This window comes from Balaenoptera borealis (assembly GCF_965194805.1).
Source record: "Balaenoptera borealis genome assembly, chromosome: 13".
Lineage (NCBI taxonomy): Eukaryota > Metazoa > Chordata > Mammalia > Artiodactyla > Balaenopteridae > Balaenoptera > Balaenoptera borealis.
The window spans coordinates 13759990-13780753 of record NC_138870.1 but is presented as its reverse complement, the minus strand read 5'-3'; the positions used below and the strand labels follow the sequence as shown (position 1 = coordinate 13780753).

At 38.4% G+C, this 20764-nt stretch overlaps 1 protein-coding gene and 1 long non-coding RNA gene across 2 annotated transcripts in view; both read right to left on the bottom strand.

Moving 5' to 3' along the window:
• The window catches only part of DERA (deoxyribose-phosphate aldolase), a 118447-nt gene that overhangs the window by 8283 nt on the left and 89400 nt on the right, over nt 1-20764 (bottom strand). The gene's annotated exons all lie outside the window — the stretch shown is intronic.
• LOC309609925 overlaps nt 7817-20764 on the bottom strand; it is a 30946-nt gene continuing 17998 nt past the window's right edge. The window contains exon 2 of the long non-coding RNA XR_014233661.1: nt 7817-9335. This is a non-coding gene — a long non-coding RNA (uncharacterized lncRNA). The remainder of the gene's footprint in view (nt 9336-20764) is intronic.

Sequence of the window (20764 nt, the reverse complement as noted above, 5' to 3'; positions counted from 1 at the left end):
TGTATCCCCAGAGCGTGACACACCTGAGAAGCTTAATAAATTTTGGGTGGGTGGATGGGTGGGTGGCCACAGTTACCAAGAAAAGGCAAATTATAATACTTTTCATGTTTAACTGACTAATGGGGAAAGGAAGACAGTTTGGGGTTTCATTCCAGTCCCAGTAACAAAATTGGGCAGGTGGCTTAGAAGAAAATATCATTTTATTTATTTATTTTAAGTTCAGAACAGATTTAGATCTACAGCAACATTATGAGGACATTACAGAGAGTTCCCATATACCCCACACTCAGTTTCCCCTATTATTAGCAACTTATATCAGTATGGTACATTTGTTATAATTAATGAACCAATATTGATGTATTATTATAACCAAAATAATACTTTATTTAGATAAATAATACTTTATTTAGATTTCCTTAGTTTTACTCAGAATCCAATTTCATCCAGGATACTATAATACATTTGTCATGTCCCCATAGGTTCCTCCTGGCTGTGACAGCTTCTTAGACTTTCCTTATTTTGATGACCTTGACAATTTTAAGGAGTACTTGTCAGGTATTTCATAAAATTTCTGTCAACTGGTATTGTCTGACATTTTTCTCATGATTACACTGGGGTTACATGTTTTTTGGGGACGAAAACCACAGAGGTAATGTGCCATTTTCATCACTTCACATCAAGGGTACATATTAACGATATCACTTCCCACTGTTGAAGCTGACCTTGAACACCGGTGGAGGTGGTATTTGCTAGGTTTCTCCAGTGAAAAGTCACTCCTTTCCTCCTATTTTCCATACTGTACTCTTTGGAAAGAAGTCCTTATGTGTATCCCACGCTTTAGGAATGGGAGGTGCAAGCCACTTCCTTCAGGGTGGAGCAGCTACATACATTCTTTGGATGTTTTTGCATGGGAGACTTGTCTCTTCTCCATTTATTCATTTATTTATAATCATTTATTTATATGAGTATAGACTCAAAGATATTTATTCTTTACTTGGGTTTATAATCCAATATTACTTAATTTATTTTGTTGCTCAAATGGCTCTAGGTTTGGCCACTGGGAGTTCTTTCAGTTGCTTCCTGTTTTCCTTTGACACACCACCATCATGTGGATTTTTTGTTTTTTTAAGCACTTACTTTCTGGTACTACCAGATGCTCCAGGCTCGTCTTATATGTTTTCCACCCCCGTCCAAGAATAAGGCATTTCTCCAAAGAGCCCTGGTTCCTTTTATTGGAAAATAGTGTTAGAAACCAAGATCTTGGTGGTAGGTGTACTCATTGCTATTGTAGGGATCTTGCTTTTAGGCCTTCTCAGCTGACTGAGCGAGGAAAAATGTGTGTGTATATTCTAATCCATTTATATATACGTATATATTTACAATTCCATATTTAACTATCTACGTCTATATTAAACTAAAGACGAGTTATACTGATGTCTCCAACTCTGACCCATTACAAGGATTGTTCTAGCCCTCTCCCCTTGCTTATCTGTAAACTCCCACCCCAACAGTGAGAACCTTGCACCCACCATCCATGATCCATTTATTTAACTGTGCACATCCAGTATGCATGTATCGTGTTCTCTGAATTGTTAACCACACCATTATGGAAAACCACTGCATCAACGACTGTCTAGTCCTCACGTGCAGTTTCACTGGCCTCTAAGCTTTATAGACTAAATTCATTTATAAAGATATGTAGCTCAGCACCTTTTCTCCCACCTCCTTCAGTGAGGCTGTTTTGTACATTTGTAATACAATTTGATTCTTTGTGCATTCCATCCTGGAATCCCCTGACCCCCTAAATGGCTGAGTTCATTTGCATACATTAAGCTTCACTCGTAGTGAATCTTCTAGTGGTTTTGAAAAATGTATAGTGTTATATATCCATCTTTACAGTACCATACAGAATACTTCCACAACTCTAAAAAAATCCCCTATGCTTCACATTTTCATTTCCCCCTTACTCCAACAATCACTGAACTTTTTACTAACTCAACAGTTTTGCTTTTTCCAGAATGTTATATAATTGGAATCAAGCAGCCTTTCAGACTGGCTTCTTTCACTTAGCAACATGCACTTAACATTCACTTCTGTCTTTTCCTGGCTCATTTCTTTTTATTGATAAATAGTATTCCATTGCATAACTGTTCCACCATTTGTTAATCCATTCACCTATTAAAGGATATTTTGGTTGCTTCAGTTTTTGGCAAATATGAATAAAGTTGCTATAAATATTCATATGCAGGTTTTCGTGTGGGCATCAATTTTCAAATCAGTTGGGTAAATAACTAGAGGGGCAATTGCTAGATTTTACAGTAAGAACATATTAAGCTTTGAAAAAAGCTACCAAATTATCTTCCAATGTAGCTACACCATTTTGCATTCCCAACAGTAACGAATGAGAGTTCCTGTTGCTCTACATCTTCAGTAGCATTTGGTGGCGTCAATTTTTGAACTTTAGGCAATCTAACAGGTATGCAAATAGGTCAAGTACAGATTATATTTTGTTAGATTAGATTATACCTAAGTATGTCAATTATGAATTACTATTGTAAATGGTTGTTTCCCTAAATTTCAAATTCTGTTTGTCCATTACAGTAAATAGGAAAGAAACAGACTTTTGTATATTAATCTTGTATCATGAAATCTTGGTAAACTCACTTAGTAGATTCAGGAGTTTGTTGTTTTGGAGAGATTTTCTCCATAGACAGGGAGGTCATCTACAGAGAAAAACAGTTTTATATCTTTCTTTCTGTATTAATATCCTGTTGCTGTTGTAACAAATTATAACAAACTTGGTAGCTTAAAGAAATTTATTCTCTCACCGTTCTGGAGGCCAGAAGTCCCAAATCAAGGTGTGAGCATGGCTGCCCTCCCTGTGGAGGCTCTCAGGAGAACATGTTCCTTGTCTCTGTAACTTCTTATGGCTGCCAGCACTCCTTGGCTGCATCACTCTAATCTCTGTCTCCACCTGCACATTGCCTTCCCTTCTGTGTGTGAGCTTAATATTCCTTTGCCTTTCTCTTATAAGGACGTATATGATGGCATTTTGAGTCTACTCGGATAAGCCGGAATAATAACTTCATTTCAAAATCCTTAATTTAAACACATCTGCAAAGGCTCTTTTTTTTCCCCCCAAAAAAAGGTAATATTCATAGGTTCTAGGGATTAGGATGTAAACCTATCTTTGGGAGTCATTATCAGTCTACCACACTTCCCAATCTTTATACATTGTATTTCCTTTTCTTGTCTTATTGCACCAGCTAGGACTTCCAGTAAAATGTTGAGTAGGAGTGGTGAGAAAGAACATCCTTCCCTGTTCTTAGAGGGGTCTTAGGGGAAAAGCATCCAGTTCCCCAGCATATTAGCTAAAGTTTGTTTGTAGATATGTTTTATCAAGCTGAGGCAGTTCCCTTTATTCCTAGTTTGCTGAGAGATTTTACTATGAATAGGTGTTGGAATCTGTCAAATGCCAAAATTGTACCAATTGATATTGGCATACTTTTTTTTTTTTTTTAGCTTGATATGGTGGATTACATTACATTGAACCAGCCTTGCATATCTGGAGTAAATCCCAGTTGGCTGTGGTATATTATTCTTTTTATATACTGGGCTCATTTTGCTACTATGTTATTGAGGATTTTCACACATATGTTCATGAGTGACAATTATCTATAGTTTTTCTTTCTTGTAATGTCTTTATCTGGTTTTAGTACTAGGGTAATGATGGTCTCACAGAGTGAGTGCTCTCTCTTCTATTTTCTGGAAGAGACTGTGGAGAATTGGTATTATTTTCTTCCTTAAATGTTTGGTAGAATTCATCAGTTAAACCATCTAGAGCTAGTACTTTCCTTTTTGGAAGGTTTTAATTATTTTTCTTTAATAATTTATTAAAGTATTAAATATCATTATATTATTAAATAAATAAGGAAATTCATTATTTTATAACACTCTATAATTAAAACATTTTATAAAATAAATAAAATTAAAATAACATCATTAATAGGCATGGGCCTATTCAGACTATTTCTCTCTGTGGGAGTTTTGGTTGTTCATATCTTTCAGGAAATTGATCCCTGTAACCTACATTATCAAACTGTGGGCAAAGAGTTGTTCATAGTATCCCTTCATTATTCTTTTAATGATCATAGGAACAGTTATGATCTCTCATTTCTGATATTAGTAGTCTCTCTTTGATTCTTGGTTATTCTGACTAGAGGTTTATCAATTTGATTGATCTTTTCAAAGAATCAGCTTTTAGGGTTTTAAAATTTTCTCTACTGTTTTTGTTTTCAATTTCATTTCATTTCTGTTCTAATTTTTATTTCTGCTGTTCTGCTTGCCTTAGACATAAATTATGGTTCTTTCTCTATGTCCTAAGGTAGAAGCTGAGATTATTGATTTTTGATCATTCTTCTTTTCTAATATATGCATCTAATGTTATAAATTTCCTTCTAAGCTCTGCTTTTGCACCATTTCACAAATTTTGATGAGTTGTATTTTAATTTTCATTTAATTCAAAAGAAATTTTTAAAATTTTTCTTGAGAATGTCTTGAACTATGTATTATTTAGAAGTATGTTGTTTAATTTCCAACTATTTGGGAGATTTTCAGCTGTCTTTCTGTTATTGATTCCTAGTTTAGTTCCACTGTAGTCCAAGAACATACTTTGTATGGTGTCTATTCTTTTAAACATTAAAGTGTGTTTTAAGAGCCAGGATGTATCCTTTCTTGGTGAATGTTCCATATAAACTTGAAAATATGTATTCTGCTGCTGTTGAATGGAGTTCTCTATAAACATCAATTTGATTATGTTGATTAATAAGGCTACTCAGGTCAACTACATCCTAGCTGATACTTCTGCTTTCTTGAGCTATCAACTACTGAAAGAGGGGTCTTGAAGTCCATCTATAATAGCAGATTTGTCTACTTCTCTTTTCAGTTCTACCAGATTTTGCCTCATATTTTGATGCTCTGTTTTTAGGTGCATACATGTTTAGGATTGTTTAGGATGTCTTCTTGGAGAAATGACCCCTTTATTATTATGCAATGTCCTTCTTTAGCCCTGAAAATGTTCCTTTTTCTGAAGTCTGCTTTGTCTGAAATTAATACCCCTACTTCTGCTTTACTCTGATGTTAGCAGGGTATATCTTTCTCCATCCCTTTACTTTGAACCTTCAAAGTCTTTATATTTAAAGTGGCTTTCTTACAGACAACATATAATAGGGTCTTATTTTTTATAATTAATTATACCTTTTTCTATTTGTTGTATTTTTTATTAATTGTTACACCTTTTTCTACCTTCTCTGGTTTTAACTGAGCATTTTATATGATTCCATTTTATCTCCTCTCAGCATATCAATTATGCTTCTTTTGTATATTTTTTTAGTGGCTGCCCTAGAGCTTTCAATATACATTTTTAACTAATCTACCTTCAAATAACACTATACTGCTACACAAGTACTGCAGTTACCTTTCAACCAAGTATTCCTAATTTCTCCCTCCTATCACCTATAACACTGCTGTAATTCATCTTCACTTATCCATACGGTATAATCTTTAAACAGTTATCTTTTAGATCAACTGAGAAAGAAAAATAATTTCTTTTTGTTCTTCACTTATCCTTTCTCTGACGGCCTTCCTTTTTAATGTAAATCAGAGTTTCTGACCTATATAATTCTCTTCCTTCCAGAAGAACATTTTAACATTTCTTATAGGGCAGATCTGCTGGCAATGATTTCCCTCAGTTTTTAATATGTCTAAGCCCTTCACTTTTGAAGGGTAATTTCACTGAATATACATTTTTATCTTGGTGGGGTTTTTTTTCCTTCGATACTTTATTTCACTCTACTTGCTTCTTGTCAACACAGTTTCCAATGAGAAGTCCACTGGAATTGTTTCCTTTTCCTTTTCTCTGGCTTTTTTCTGGAATTTTCTATTTGTTTTTGGTTTTCTTCAGTTTGAATATTATATATCTAGAAGTAGTGTTTTTTGTTTGTTTGTCTGTTTGTTTTTGATATTTATTCTGCTAAGTGTTTGAGCTTCCTGGATCTGCAGTTTGGTATCTGTCATTAATTCTGGAAAATTCTTGGCTATTATTACTTCACATATGCTGTCTACTCAATTTTCTCTTTCTTCAAGTATTTTGGTTACATGTGCCACACCTTTTGAAATTGTTCCACAGTTTTTGAATGTTCTGTTTTTTTTCCATCCATTCTTCTCTTCACATTTCAATTTAGGAGATTTCTTTTGACCTATCTTCATAGTCACTGATTCTTTCCACAGCCCTATCCAGTCTACTGATAAGGCATTCTTCATTTCTGTTTCAGTGTTCTTGATTTCTAGCATTTTCTTTTGAGTTTTTCTTAGGGTTTCCATCTCTCTGTTTATATTACGTATCAGTCCTTCATGTTGTCTACTTTTCCCATTAAAATCATTAACGTATTAGTCAGTTACTTTAAATTTCTCTTTCTGATAATTCTAACATATCTGTCATATCTGACTGGTTCTGATGTTTGTCTCTACAGATTGTGTTTTTTCTTGCCTTTTAGCATCTCTTGTAATTTTCTCTTTTTTTAATAGTTTTTAAAATTTTATTTATTTATTTATTTATTTTTGGCTGCACTGGGTCTTCATTGCTGCGTGCAGGCTTTCTCTAGTTGCGGTGAGCAGGGGCTACTCTTTGTTGCAGTGCGGTGGCTTCTCTTGTTGCGGAGCACGGGCTCTAGGCACGCGGGCTTCAGTGGTTGTGGCACGCGGGTTCAGTAGTTGTGGCTCGTGGGCTCTAGAATGCAGGCTCAGTAGTTGTGGTGCACGGGCTTAGTTGCTCCACAGCATGTGGGACCTTCCCGGACCAGGGCTCGAACCAGTGTCCCCTGCATTGACAGGCGGATTCTTAACCACTGTGCCACTGGGGAAGTCCCTCTCTTGTAATTTTCTGTTGAATGCCAGTCATGACATCAGGTAATAGGAATTGAGATAGATGGGACTTCAGTGTGAGATTTTATGTTAATCTGGTTAAGAGTTGGGCTGTGTTTAATATCTGTTGTAGCCACAGGTATTGGAGACTTCAAGTCCTATAACATCCTGGTTTTTGTCTCTCATGTTTACTTCAGGCTTCCTAAGTCTTCCTACTTAGAGACAGTCTATGTCTCTTAGCTCTGTCAGCCATAATCCACTGGATTACTGGAGCCCTATTGCTGTGATGATAGCGTATGGGAGAGAGGAAGTATTTTATAATCTTATTAAATTTCAGTCTTTAAGTGGGCTTTGTCCTTGGGCTGTAACCTTCATAACTGTGTCTTGGCTTTTCTCCCCTACTTTGGTGAGGTAGGAAGACTAGAGTGAAATGCCCTCCCAGGTAGGATAAGGTTCTAATGAAGTCTTTTGCCCTGGAAAGTGGACCTTTGACAGGGAGAATGCTCTGGGCATATTTCATAATGATTATCTTCCCCTTCCCCTGCCACAGCCAAGAGAGGATCTTTCTTGGCTCTTCACTGTGAGAATCTGGGGTTCCTGGAGGGAAAAGCCACAAAAGTGTGGGGGCCACATGCAGCCTCCAGCACTTTGTCAAAATTACCACTTAAGTGTTCCTACCAGTTTATGGCTCTAGCGGGTAAGCAGATCTCAGCTGTGACTCTCAGGATCTTCCTGTCTCTACAGATTTCAAGATGGCAGTTTGCCCTGTGACTTAAATTCCTTAATGGGTCTGAGAAAAGTCACTGATTTTCAGTTTACTTGGCTTTTTCTTGCTCCAAGGACAGTTATGACAGTTTCCAAGCTCTTCACATGTCAAAGCTGACACCAGAAGTCCTTAAATTTTAATGCAAGACTTTATTGTCTGGAAATCACATATGGATAAATATACAAATTATATACAGTATTTACAGTGTTTTGGACAGACGCCAAGTAAGTATTATAGTCAACAAGAAATGGAAAGGTTCAGGTTCACTTCAGCGAAAACAAGGGAAGGTTTCATGGAACGGGGAATTTGGGAGAGACCTTGAAGGAGAGAGAAAATGTGAAGATGAGAGGGCAGATGGAAGAAAACCACCCTTAGAAGAAATACCAAAAGCGCAGAAAGTGCAAGACGCATCCCAACAATAATAAACGGATGCATCTAAGGAATCTCTGGGAGGGACAGGGGGCAGAGACAGGGAGTGGTGATATTTGGGGCGTGCGTGTCAATGCGTGTTTTAAAAACTGACTGTAAAAATCCCTTGATCACCTGAGATCAGTGTTTAAGGTACTAAATTGGGTGTCTGTGCTGGAGAGGTTGAGGAAGGACAACTGAGAATCAGAAACCACATAAGAGATTCAAATAGCAGGGAGGTAGGCACCCCTGGCCATTCCTTTAAATCCAGGAATAAGGCCAAGCTTTAATTACACAAAATACTTTAGAAAGTACACTCGTATTTTACAACTGTCAAAAGAACAATGGATTTTCCAGTGGGACTAGGTAGGCACACACTTTGTTTTACTTATTTTAATATTGCTTCCCTTGCCTCCTCTGCTAAAACAAAATTACCTTAGAGAAATAAATGCTAGATTTCGAATTACCAACACCACAGAGCACCAGAGATTCTCCTCAGAGCTCATGTAAATCCAACATTAACCAAGCTCACCTCTGCTCAGCTTGGGGAAAAAACCTTATGAGAAAATATCTCACAATTAAAATAGCTGTCCATATAAATGTTCTTTCATCAGTGCCCATAATTTCAATGAAATAACTAAACTAGGAGATGAAAGGCCTGAAGAGTCAAAAGTAACATATTAAATAGACTAGTATTCAAATGTGATTGGCTGAAATTAAAATTAATAATAAATTTATAGTATGATATTGTATTGTATTTTTTTATTTTCCTAATTTGAAATCTCTAGCACAAGACTTTTTTCGTGGTCTAAAGCAACTCAAAGCTTTTCTAAGGCCTATAATTGCAAGTCTCCCTGGTACAGTTTCATTAAAAACTTTCATTAAGCAACAGCTGCCCTTGTATACGGTCTTCTAATCAATTCGGTCAAACAGAATGACTTCTAATCAGCTGTTGATAAAAATAGAAGATGAAATTCTAATTCTAATAGATTAACCACAAACTCAAGACAGTCTTCAAAATCCATCTAGCTCTATTCTCCAGTGGATTTAATGACTATTCAGCAACTCATTACTAAATAGAACAAGATGAACATTTTCCAGTTCATTAAAGAAATGTACTATGTATTTTTGCATTGTCCTCATGATTCGTTACAGGGAGTCTTAATTACAAGATAATGGATAATGGTTATTAAATGCAGACTGCAGTAATGAAGCTCTATTCATTTGCGAACCTCAGAGACTGCAAAGAGAAGAAAATAAAATTACTAGCTTCAAAAGATTAACGGATCAAATTATTATTCAATTTTAAAATCTCATTCAGACTTCATAGAAACAAGAAGAGATTAAAAACTAGTATTAAGACCAAAGTAGTACATTTAAAAAAATAATATCTTAAGGCTATTACTGCATAATAAGCTTCAGATGTGATTATTAGAAAAACATACAGCTAACAATGGGAAAACATACATTTTTATTTCCTGAACAAATCTTACTTATAAGATAGGAAGTTACTGGTAGGATCTTAAAGGGCGTCTTGGTGAACATGGAAGATATATGCTACTAGGCTACAAAAGAACAGCACAATGGAAGGTATTATGAACATTTTATACCTCACTAATGAAAAATAGGATTTAAAATCAACTGTCGCTTGAGAAAGCTTGTCATTAAGTGGAATTCATGCCAACCCTATAATAAGAGCTTCGGGGCACATTATTCATTAGCACCATGTTTTCTACTGCTCTGTAAGAAATCACCGATTCAAGTTAGCAAGAGAGTTTTGTATGGTAATTCTGACACTAATTTATACTTGCAATCTGCAATGGGACACTTTAAAAAAAAAACAAAAAACAAAGGTACTGTACAAAAATATGAAGCCCCCAATTAAAACCATATTCTTAGATATTGTATTCTTTCACTCATCGTAGGCTTGAAAATAATTTGGGGTGAGATATAAAGATCCAGTGTATGGCTGAAGAACTGGCCAGAGTAAGGATGGAAGCAGAAGGCCCCTGAGGAGATATCAACATGGTGCTCCTGCCCAGTCTGGAAGTACACCACAAAGCCATCCTTATGTGATCCAGGGATATTGGCTAATCTTGTGAAATGTGGCAGAAATGTTTTCCAGAAGAAAGAGGAAAGCCTAAGAAGGAAAGAAAAAAATAGAAACACAAGCTCTCTCAGTTCTTTCCTTCAATCTGAAGAGTGAGCTCTGGAAATACTTCTCATTTGGTCCAGTCCATCACGTGAACAAAGCAACAGAACATCACAGTTAAGTAGTAAGGCATGTTCAAACAGAATGGCAATCGGAAAGCAATCACAATCTCAGAGTTGGAAAATATCTCAAATACCCTAATGGTAAGATTAGCTCATGATAACCACATTCCTGGCAGTTGCCTTCCCCTCAATAAAAATAAAAAGGTGGCCATTTAAAACAATGCAGAACAGTATGATTCAAATGAAATGCAAGGTGGGAACTCTTGACTATATAATCCTTGGTAATTGACAATAATGTCCCTAGGAGAATATTCTAAACAATTATGGTAACCATACAAAGATATATGGTAGAATGGCTTGACACAAACAAGAGTCCCTGAGCTATGTCTAATATGCCAGAAGTTTCCTTTCACTTCTAAAACTTAGGTTACTTGAAACGAGTTTTAGAACTAGAATAATGCTAGAGATGAGTAACCAATCAATGCAAATAACATCTATTTTATAGTGGATTTAAAGTGTGTAATTTTTCAAACAACTCTAAATAGGTTTTTTTTTCCAATTTGATAAAAGGATTATTTAACTCAGATGTTTATAAGACCATATCGTCAGCATTTTGGGCCAAGATGGGAAATGGGAAACAGTAGAATATCTCCTAAACCGACCTCTAAACCTCCTAATTCTACTATTGTATTAATGCTCCTGAGGATGTATCCGCATACACTCAAGAGTTCAGAAATGGGCTTCCTAAAATCACGCTGTCCTTCCTAGTTTTCACCTCTCTCCTTCCTTCTCCCTCTTTTGAGTAAAGTTACCAAGGAAGGAGAGTTGGGAAAGTAAACCCTAGAAGATTATGTCGTTAAAACAAAAGGTTCTGAAATTAGATAGTGGGGGTGGGTTGCACAACTTTGTGAATATACTAAAAACCCCTGAACTGGGCTTCCCTGGCGGCGCAGTGGTAAAGAATCCGCCTGCCAATGCAGGGGACACGGGTTCGAGACCTGGTCCGGGAAGATCCCACATGCCGTGGAGCAACTAAGCCCTTGCACCACAACTACTGAGCCTGCGCTCTAGAGCCTGTGAGCCACAACTACTGAGCCTGCGCTCTAGAGCCTGTGAGCCACAACTACTGAGCCCGCGTGCCACAACTACTGAAGCCCACGTGCCTAGAGCCCGTGTTCCACAACAAGAGAAGCCACCGCAGTGAGAAGCCCGCACCGCAAGGAAGAGTAGCCCCCGCTCGCCGCAACTAGAGAAAGCCGCAAGCAGCAATGAAGACCCAATGCAGCCAAAAATAAATAATAAATAAATTTTTTAAAAAAACAAAAAAAACAAAAAAAAAAAACCCTGAACTGCACCCTTTCAAGGTGAATTTCATCTTACAGGAATTACATCTCAATTTAAAACAAAAAAAGAAAACAAAGGACGTGTGATAATGACGGAGAAAGGAGGAGAAAAAGGAAAACTAGTACAACTAAACTCTAGGTAAAATTATCAATCAGTTGACAAATTGAGTACCTATAATCATCTGTACCCTCACCCCTTTCCTGAACTCACATCTTAAGGCTACTCCCAGTCATCTCCGTAAGTAGTTTCCCACTAGCTCCCAAGTATGGCATCCATAAACCAGGCCTCCTCTCTCATCGCCATTAATGACTGTAACATAACATTTAGCTGTCACTGGTCTAAACAGATGTGGTTATCAATTGGTAATTCTTTACTCTGTAGATGAGGTTAACCAAATGAACGACATTCATTTTATTTAAGCATTAAACAACCTACAGCACCACGAATGAAGGAAAATACTTCAACACATTTATCATTATAGTTCCTTAAAAAATTTTTTTAAAGAATGGTACCACCACTGAGAATTTCATGCGGGCCAAAGAGAGAATTTTGTTTAAATGACCTTTTACGACCAGCTCAGTGATGCCTACTGGGGTCACTGACTCTATCCTGGACATAGTCTAGGACTGCTTTGTCCAATGTAGTAGTCACTAACCAATGTGGCTACTGAGCACCAGAAAAGTGGTTAAGTCCAAACTGGGATGTGCCATGAGTTATGTCCAAAAATACTCATGGGTTTTTGAAGAGTTAATACAAAAAATAAAATGTAAAATATCTCACCAATAATTTTCATATTGATTATACACTAAAATGATATATTGTAGATTTATTGGGTTAAATAAAATATATTTTTATAATTACTTTTACCTGTTTCATTTTACTTTATTAGTGTGGCTATCAAATTTCTTAAAAATTATTTATCTCTATAAGACAGCACTAGTCCAGAGTTTCAACGAGACACCAAAATTTGTAATCACCTTGCGTAGGCTACAATTTGATATCCTTTTAAACTAAGATTCTTTAAATGTTGCTTTAAATTCATTTAGAAAAAAAAGGCTTAATTCTGCCTAAAAGTAGAATAAGAAGATCCCTGGTAACAGCACTTAACTATATTCTCTCTTGTCCAAAAACTTTGGCTCTGCCCCTCCCGATTTGAATACTTCACTCAGCCAAACAAAAGCCCTGTAATTAACTGGACCCATCCTCCTTAGAAAACAGAGAAGATCTGTTTGGAGAACAAAAGAGCATGTCCCTAGAATGTCTTAGGCCCAATCCCAATCACATATTGTAGAGGAATTCTAGTAAACTCAATTTTCTCCGTCTTGAATGTTTTCAGTGTTATCAATGCCTTTTATGGATTAGTACCCCGGGAAACTGGCCAGCTGACTAGTCCCTTAATCCTGTCTGAAACTGGCCTTGCTTTTAGCTTTCAAACATACGGGAGTAACTCTAAAACTACACTTACAAACTCAAGACAGTGCTCAGTCCAACCACTCTATCCCAACCCTTCGATAGCCATCCAACTAATATTTACTGAGCACCTACTATGTGTTAGTACTGTTGTAAAATGGGGGACACAGCAGAGTACAAGACAAGGCTTTCCTTTATGGGGCTCTGCACCATTAGAGGCAACAACGACTTAGTTATATAAGTTAGACCTGTTTTTCTCTTTCTCTTGGTCTGGCTACTAAAAAAATGTTTTATCTGTCTCCATCACATTACCCTCTTTTTCAGAAAGCTGGTGGCATTGTGAGAAGAAAAAAACAAAAAAAAGATTCATGACATTAGGCCAGTAGCCTATGATCAAAAGAAGATGCCAAAAATATGCACAGGCATTGTCACATTAGAGGTATAATAGTTTGGATAAAATAGTAAAGTGTTTTAGACTCAATATAAGATGAAAGCATCAATCTATAGATCAAGTTACCAATGCCAAATGCCTCAAAATCAAAATGCTTTCCTTTTGGGCCAGCTACAGCTGAACTTATGATGTAGGGATTTACTATCATAAGTAAATGTCCTCTATTGATATAGTAGTTTTAAAGTCATCTTATCTTAAAATGACACAACCATACCTAACACATCTTTTTCTCCTTCCCATCTGCTGGGAGGGAAGAGGCAGATGGAACCTCAATACAGGGTAAAATGTGATTTGGTATCACTATACTTTGGCAGAGAAGAGTAAAATGAAAAAGTGTTTTAACAAAATAACAGCTGAATTTCATTCTGATTGCGCTTTCTATTGTCACTAACAAGTTTGGAATATATAGAATATATATTAACATTAAAAGTCAGGAATGCTTGTGTGGAATCTATTAAATTGAGAGAAAATTACTCAAACTGAAGAAACAGCTGCTTCAAATGGACTTAGAAATACATTTTACTGAACAAAAGCAAGCTAGAAAATGAGGCTACTTTATCAGAATTAGAAAGTGCTATGAATTTTAAACACAAAGCTTTTAAAAACAATGCAGAGCATATTTGAGATTATCATACCTCAATGTCGTCATAAGTCTTTTTTTTTTTTCCCCAACAATTGATGATAAGTATGTAGAGTGACTTTTTACAGTGACCTGTCTTTCATAAAAGAAGTTGTGTTAATTTTCCTAAGGGGTGTTATCTCTAGGTGACTGTTACACTGTACCTGGAGATTCATCTGCTTCCCATCAGCAGATCCATAGATGGGTGAACCTTGAAAAGCTCTGAATGGAAAGTATTTACCATGTGGAGCTCTCTGGCCAGCCATCTGGGTTATGCAGTTAGCACTTACCAACCACCTACAAAGACAATGCCGCCTCTGTTCACAAATCGTTTTCAAGTTTAAATTCTCGCTATTTTTCAACTAGTCACACCTTCATTTTTATCTTTATTCCTTTTCACTCAGCCACCACCAGAGACCTTGAGTCGTCAACAAAAGACGGATATGCTGGTAAAAGAAAAAGTGACAGAGCCCAGCAGATCTCATCTGTGGGTGAGGGTTTAATCAGAATGGGTCACCACAAACTTTTGCCAAGTCATATGCACCATCAGGATGTTAGGGTCATTCACAAATTCCTGAAAACGCACCAGGCAGGGAAAAGGAGGAAGAAGAAGTCTGTGAACTGGGCAGGAAGAATGGTTCTGACCTAGACTGTGCAGAAGTCATGAGTTAATACAACGTGTCTGCATGCTGGATCCATTTTACATATTAACCAGAACTCATGTAAGACCTCCCTGGATGCCACACTTTTTTTTCCCCGCAAGGCACTGCCTTGACAGTGAATAAATAAATATATATGCTCGTATCCTGTATTCCCCTCATAGCAGAAGGGCTACAGGTTCCTTTTCCAAAACTCTTAAACAGAAATTGCATATAACCATGTGGTAAGAATGTGTATTTCAGACAAATAGTTTACACCACACACTAAATACAGGGGCTTTATCTGTCTTTAACAAAACTTCCTATTACAAAACTAATAAGTCTGATTTAAGGCTGCTCCTTTTTTAGGAGATCTCCTCCCCCAAAAAGCAGAATATTAATAGTTTCTTAATATGTATATGTTAGGTCTTCATCGACATTCCTTTTAGACCTATATTTAAAAATTCTGACACATATTTAATGTTTTTAATACTGCCTGTATAACTGCCTTGAGTGTGGCATTTATTTCCTCCCCCTAAAGTACGTTTTATCATAGATGTAATTTCTCCCAGGTATTTCAGGGGAGTTATTAAATGTCAAAATTCAAAGTGAATATATAGGTAACTTTAAAATGTAAAAACCTCAGTGAAGAAAAAATTTCAGCTGCTAAGTTGATTACCAAAAATGGGCAATGGGATTCACAATGATAACCTATAAGGGAAAAAGGCATCTAGAAAACTGGGTTAGAGACAGCTAACAGTGTCAGCTTATGCTGGAGATCCATTTACTTGTGCTTCTGTCACAAATATCACAAATTTATTCTTGAGAAAGAATACAGTTCTCTGGGTTGACTTGGCCCAGGTTTTTATATTTAATACATGAAAACAAAAGCACAAAAATTTTTAAGTATGAGGAGCTAAAAAGTGTTGAGGGGACTTCCCTGGTAGAGCAGTGGTTAAGAATCCGCCTGCCAATGCAGGGGACAGGGGTTCAAGCCCTGGTCCGGGAAGATCCCACATGCCGTGTGCGCCACCACCACTGAGCCTGTGCTCTAGAGCCCGTGTGCCACAACTAGTGAGCCCATGTACCACAACTACTGAAACCCGTGCGCCTCGAACCTGTGCTCCACAACAAGAGAAGCCACTGCGATGAGAAGCACGTCCACTGCGACGTATGAGTAGACCCCATTCACCACAACTAGAGAAAGCCCGCATGCAGCAACGAAGACCCAATGCAGCCAAAAATATTTAAATAAATAAATAAATTTATTTTTTAAAAAAAAGTGTTGAAAGATGGAATGAACAGGTAAGACGGGTTTAATTGTGGCATTTTTCATTTGAAAACCTTCAACTGCTTAAAGAGTAAAATCCTAGAATTTCCGCTCTCCAGGATCTGAATTTAGCCTAGTCCACTGTTTCCTTCTGTTGCTCAGCCCTAAAGTATCTTGGACTCCAGCTAATTCTGATGATGATAATATAACAACAACAAGAGGAGGAAGAAGAGGAGGAGGGCTTTTTTTTTCTGAGAACTTACTATGTGCTTGGATTTATGTATCTATTCTCATCTAATCTCCACAATAACTTGAAAGACAGGTACTCTTACTATCTCCATTTACAAATGATGAAACCAGGGGATATAGATATTGAAGAAACTGTCTAAGACAACAGTTTTTAAGTCTCATAAATGGAGACTTCCCTGGCAGCACAGTGGTTAAGAATCCGCCTGCCAATACAGATGACACGGCTTCAAGCCCTGGTCTGGGAAGATCCCACATGCCGCAGAGCAACTAAGCCCGTGAGCCACAACTACTGAGCCTGAGCTCTAGAGCCCATGAGCCACAACTACTGAGCCCACGCCTAGAGTCCATGCTCCGCAACAAGAGAAGCCACCGCAATGAGAAGCCCACACACCGCAACGAAGAGTAGCCCCCCGCTCGCCGCAACTAGAGAAAGCCCGCGCGCAGCAACGAAGACCCAACGCAGCCATAAATAAATAAATTAATTAATTTTTTTAAAAAGTCTCATAAATGGAGTAACACAGCTTTTTCTCACTCAAAGTCCAGGCGTTTCACCACTACACACTTCTACCTCCTAAATCAGACTCATTATTGTTTTGCAGAAACACCCTCTACCTTATCAACTTTCTACTCTCCATCTTTTCTCCCCATCAAAATCCTACCTGGCCCAGTTCAACTGTTTCCTTCAATATGAAATGGCACTGATACTGCTTTCTTCCCATTTTGAATGTAAATGTGATGACTGGAGCTGTGGCAGCCATCTTTCAACCATGAGGGAAAAGCCAAGAGAATAACATAGGCACCAATCTTGACAATGATGATGAACCAACAGCAGTGGCTGGCTACACCTCCAGACTTCTTGTTATATGAGAAAAATAAGTCATTATTTATTTGAGCCATCGTTCTCAAGTTCTGTGCTATTTGTAACACTCCATCCTAACTGATGCAGTCCCTAGACTATTTACTTTCACTCTGCTGACCTAGAAATTCAATGGTGCACTACATCTTACATCTGTTAATGTCGCTCTCTCTGCAATTGCTCTCTGCAGCCAAGGACACAAAGTATCACCCCCTACACATGCTCTGCTCTGCAGGACTGAGACCTCTAGGAAACTACCAGCTATGCCTATCCAGGCCCCAACTCTCCACTCTATCCACACGGGCAAATCAGACAGAAGGAGTCAAGAGTCCAGCTGAATAAAATGTGGAAGGAAAAGTAGCAGATAAACAGGGATCTGAGAAAGCTGTCAGGAATTACTAAGAAAAGCTAAAAGGACAAAGTCACAGAACAGCAGAGATTTCTGGTGGAGAAGCAACCACCTAAGAGACTCGTGAACAAAGCCTCTATACACCAATCCATCTGAACAAGTTACTGAAGAAACAGCGAGAAAGGAACTGTTTTATTAACAAAGAGAAAATACAAGGAGCTTGAGTAAGAGTAAAATATGGAGGAAGAAACTAAAATTCAAGTCTTTAAATCTAATTGGAGAAGATACTGGAAGTGAATAAGCTGAGAAATTTCTCTATGGGCCTGCCCCTCACTCCCCATCCGAGTGAACTACACACCCACTCATCATCGTGATACTGACCACATCTCGGTGGCACAGCGGTCAAATCATAAATTTAATAAATACAAAAGCTAAATGAATTCAGTGCTAGGCAAGCGATGTCTATACTGAACGTAACTAAACTCTTCAACAGCTGCCCACTTGTATAAATAAATGGGTTTTTCTTTCTTTCATCTCCTTAATAAACACTTGCACAGCACTTACCATGTGCTGGGCATCGTCCTAAGAGCTTTATAAGTCACCTGACATATCTTGAAAAATAAATCAGTTATCTGACACTTCAACTTTCAACTGAAGCTATCTTGCTGAGGACGTTCAGGAGTCAAAGGAGAAGACATATTTGTAAAGCTAAAGTATCCAAGAAGAAATCTTGAGAAATCCTTGACGGCAGCACAAGCTTCTGCTTCTGGTTCCAAGGACTTGCCTTGACCTAGTCTGTCCCACCACGAGTACTTGTGAATGACTGTTGTGTTCGAGGCTGTGCTCAGCGATGATTAATACCCTCCCTTCTGAGAAAGAGGCAGGCATATGTGCTGGGTGGTGTGTAAAAAGTGCTGGGGAGCACAGAGCAGTCAACAGGTGCAATCAGGGTGCAGCGGCAGATTTGCCAACCACAGGGGCTATAACGTGAGGAAGTGAATGGCTGAGGTTTCTGTCCTCGGCCGGTGGTGAAGTCAGAGGAGCAGTGAATGGGGAGAGAGCCAGTTAGTTCCAGCACATTCTACCTTAGGGCTCTCCACTAACTCACTGGTGAAATTTGCATGTTGTTTTTCTGATTTTAGTCCTAGTTTCATTCAGTGTAACTAAGCAAATTTATATTAAATTTTTTTTTTCTGCTGTCCGTTTCTAAGCTTTTTATTTAGTCAGAGCATTAACGTAAAATATCTTGATTGGCAACACTGCTTACAGCCTAAGGAGAAATTTTCTCTTTTCTTGAAGAGTTTCTGATTTTGGTTGGACAAATGTCCTGACACCTCTTCAGTGGGAGGTCCCACCACAGACACACACACACACGCGTGCACACACACACACACACACGCGCACGCACACACACACGCACACACACACGCGCACGCACAGCGAGGAAGGGACTGGGAACTGTAACCTCTGGTTTCAACTCAGTGGATTTTTTTTTAAGTCAAATATTTTCAAAAAGTCCACATCCAGCGCTCTTCTATTGACTAGTTTGGCACAAGTAATGTCACACAGTTACTGAACCTGTGGCCTCCTGCAAATGGATTTAAGTTTTCATAGGCTTAAACTAAAAAATGAGGCTCTAACAGGGGGATTTCAGACATTAGCCACATGAGCAGGGACGGGGGCGATGTTTAAAGAGATTGTGAGGGAGGTTTTCTAAAACTGGACCACTTACCCTGGAATGCTTATGCTCCCGCAGTTACACGTTCACTGCAATCTTTTCTCAGTGCCACAGAGTATAATCTTCTGTGTCTACAGGACCTCACAGAACCTAGTAAGTATTCACTGACTCTATTCTTTGGTTCAATATTAATAATGATACACAAGAAAAACTTTGCCACACTTAAGTTTTGTATGATGGGTTTAAACAAAAACGCAGAACTGTCCTTTCTGTAAACTTTCGAGGTCTTTGCTAAGCACGTGTGCACTGTGAATGGCTTACAGGGTACATATGATGCAATGTCCCCAAAGCTGTCTGACCATGAGACCCCTTCATCAGAGTAGTTTTCAATGAAATAGTGTATCTCCCTAAATTCTAGCTTTGCTTTCCTTATTTAGAACTCGTTTGGTAGGGATTTATTGTGTCTTCCCCCAAATTCATATGTCAAAGTCCTAACCTAGCCCAGCATAGTGGAATGTGACTTAATTTGGAAACAGAATCACTGCAGGTGTATCAATAATTAGTAACTGGAGTAGGGTGGACCCCTAATCCAATAAGACTAGCGACCTTGTGAAAAGAATGCCATGTGAAGACACACTGGGAAAATGCCATGCGAACATGAAGGCAGAGACTGGGGGGGATGTTTCTACAAGCCAAGGAACTCCATCAGACCAGCAGAAGCTAGGGGGAGGCACGGAACTGATTCTCCCTCTTCATCCTCAGGAGGAACCAACTCTGCCGAGACCCTGACCTCAGGCTTCTGGCCTCCAGAACTCTGAGACAATAGATTTCTATCGTTTAAACCACTCAGTGTGTGGTACTGTTACAGCAACCCTAGGAAACTGATATAAGAATCCATTAAAAAAAAAAAAGACATCACAGGCACAGGTGCTAAGAAGTGGGTCTTGAACAGTTCAAAGACTAAGGTTAGGTCACTTATGTTTCAGAACAAATCCAAACTCAACTCTCCAGGGTGTTTCACCAGGGCGAGGTAGGGGACAAATAAAGAGATGAGAAAGGACGGCACAGCCAACAAAGCAGCACTGGGCCGTGCAGAGCATCAGATGCAGAGGAAGAGAAGAGAAGGATGGACTGTCCTGCCCAAGACAAGGTGGAATTTCAGGAATTTCAGGAGAGGACAAGGAAATAGTCACAGGCAGGGACTAGCTAAGGAAGTAGGGGAAGGGGAGAAAAAAGCCACTCCCAGAGGGCAGCGGGCTCTGAAGAGCCAGGGTGTCCCCATGTCCTCTGCCAAAGTTCTTGCTAGTTCCTGGCGGTGCATAAAAGCCACACTGAAGTCAAGTTATACACACTGGGTCCTACCTGGTACCTCTTCCTCCAACTGGAATCTCTCTAGCAAATAATTCAGAGTTTATAACCTTGCTGTTATAAAGTGCCCAGTAACAATTATCCTACTTGTATTTGATTGGACCTATTTGGGGCACTAAAGAAAGGAATGTTTTGTCTGAAAAGTCCACACTGGGATTTCCTTTCTAAGCTTCCAAAGCACCTGAACTCTGCACAAGTCTCCAGCCAAATGCCTCCTCCCCCC